This window comes from Penaeus vannamei, chromosome 2 (genome assembly GCF_042767895.1).
Source record: "Penaeus vannamei isolate JL-2024 chromosome 2, ASM4276789v1, whole genome shotgun sequence".
NCBI classification, from domain to species: domain Eukaryota; kingdom Metazoa; phylum Arthropoda; class Malacostraca; order Decapoda; family Penaeidae; genus Penaeus; species Penaeus vannamei.
The window spans coordinates 51,243,433-51,245,954 of NC_091550.1; positions in this window are offsets into that span (position 1 = coordinate 51,243,433).

Below are 2,522 nucleotides of genomic sequence, written 5' to 3' on the forward strand. Positions count from 1 at the left end.
CATCTTCGCGTCGTCTGTAAATATACTGAAATACCTACCTGTGCTTATGTTTGACTGCAAATTATTGATGAATATAGTAAGCATAATCAGCGCCAACACCGATCCTTGGTTACTCGGCGCCATGTAGAATGTTTTCCTGTAATTACGGTGCTTATCTGTCTTTCATGAAGGAAGTATTTCATCCATGCGAGTAGTTTGCCTTTCACTCCATCTAAGTGCTCTGATTTCCATAGTAGTCTTCTACGAGACACCTTATCAAAAGCCTTTTTAAGTCCAAGTACACACAATCCACCCAGAAGTCTCTTTCTTGTAATTTTTCAGATACTCTATCAAAAAAAAACAGAAATTTATTACACATGACCATCCTTTTCTAAAACCAAATTGTTTATTTGATGCAATTTCGTGTTTTTTCAAGGACTTCAACCCATCGTTTCATAATTAGCCTTTCTAACAACTTGCATACTACACTAGTTAATGTTGGTCTATAATTAAGAGGGTTATGTTTGTCGCCGTTCATAAATAAGGGTGTAACTTTGGTGAGTGTCCAATTTTTTGGGAGTTTACCTTGTCTCACTGAATTTTAGAATACTAATAAAATAAAGGAGTACATAATTGTTATTCGGCATATTACCTGAGAACCCAGTTAGAAATCTCATCTGATCCTTCTGCTTTGGTCTTGTATAATCCTTTAATAGATCTTTTATTTCATTCTTTTTGAAGGTGATGTTTTCGACGTTCTTTTACATTAGTATGGGTGTTTCACATATCGAAGTATGAGTCCTGAACAAACGCTGACTGAAATTTCTCCATTTAAATTTTCACACATTTCTTCCTCCTTCGAATAGATAATGTTATTGTCTTTGACAGCGTTAATTTGACCTCTATTCTTAGTTTTACTATTTGTGTAGTTAAAGAAGAGTTTTGGTTGACTTGATTGTTGACTACATCCTTGTCAAAGTCTAATTTCGCCTCTCTCATAGTCTGGGTATACTCATTTCTTCCTACTTCATGTATTTCATACGCTGCCTGAGATCTATGTCTTCTGAATCTTTTCCAAAGGAGATGCTTGTTTTCTCCCATTTTCTTGCATTTATTGAACCATTTTTGGACATTTCTTGGTTTTGAATTTTGATATGAATGTTTCTACCATTTTTTTTTTTTTTGAGATTTCACAAAATTTTCAATACTGAACATCAAGGTTCTCATCGCCCAGTAGTGTTTCCCAGTTTATGCCATCAAAGAGATCTATCAGGCTTCTATAATCACCTCTCTTGTAATTGCACTTCTTTCTGTTCTTGCATACGCCGATTTTTTCCTGTAGCAAGCAGTATTTTAGTGAACTTTTTCCTAAAGGAGGACAGTACTCGATATCCTTAATATCATCGTTATGCTTTGTGAATATTAGGTCAAGCATAGATGGTCTACCTAGCCCTCTTACCCTGGCATGATCTGTTACATTCTGGAATAGGCAGTACTCTTTTATGACTTCTAGTAATTTAGCATTCCACGAATGTGGTTGCACTCTGGGAACGAAACTGTGCGTGAGCACCTATATTTACTTAGTTATATGCAAACACACACACACACACACACACACACACACACACACACACACACACACACACACACACACACACACACACACACACACACACACACACACACACACACACACACACTCTCTCTCTCTCTCACTCACTCACTCACTTACTTAGAATGGTGTAACATACAGAACGGAAGTTACACCATTCTTTACCATTTCTCCAGTGATGTCTGACGATCCAAAACGGAATTTTTGCAGACATTACATACCTGTACACGTTGCATAATTTCTTTTTAAGGAAGAATCTCTTTCCGTTCTGCAATGTCCACATTTTATGGGAATATTGAGCTCATTAATGAATAATCCAGTATATGAAATAGATGATGTACAGGAAGAACGCATGATGCAATAGAGAGAGAGAGAGAGTGAGGGGGGGGGGGTAGAGATAAATAGATACAGAGAGAAGGGAGGAGGGGAGGGAGGGAGAGAAGGAGAGATGAATAGGAGTGAAGGAAAGAGGGAGGGAGGGAAAGAAAGAGAGAGGTAGGGAGAGAGAGAGAGAGTGAGCGCTAGACATTGATAGATAGATAGATACAGAGACTGATAGAATGAGCGTTATATATATATATATATATATATATATATATATATATATATATATATATATATATATATAGAGAGAGAGAGAGAGAGAGAGAGAGAGAGAGAGAGAGAGAGAGAGAGAGAGAGAAGGGAGTAAGGAGGGAGAGGGGGAAGGAGGCAGGTAAGGAGGGAGAGAGGGAGGGAGGCAGGTAAGGAGGGAGAGAGGGAGAGTGGAAGTGGGAGAGAGAGGGAGAGTGGAAGTGGGAGAGAGAGGGAGAGTGGAAGTGGGAGAGAGAGGGAGAGTGGAAGTGGGGGAGAGAGGGAGAGTGGAAGTGGGAGAGAGAGGGAGAGTGGAAGTGTGAGAGAGAGGGAGAGTGGAAGTGTGAGAGAGAGGGAG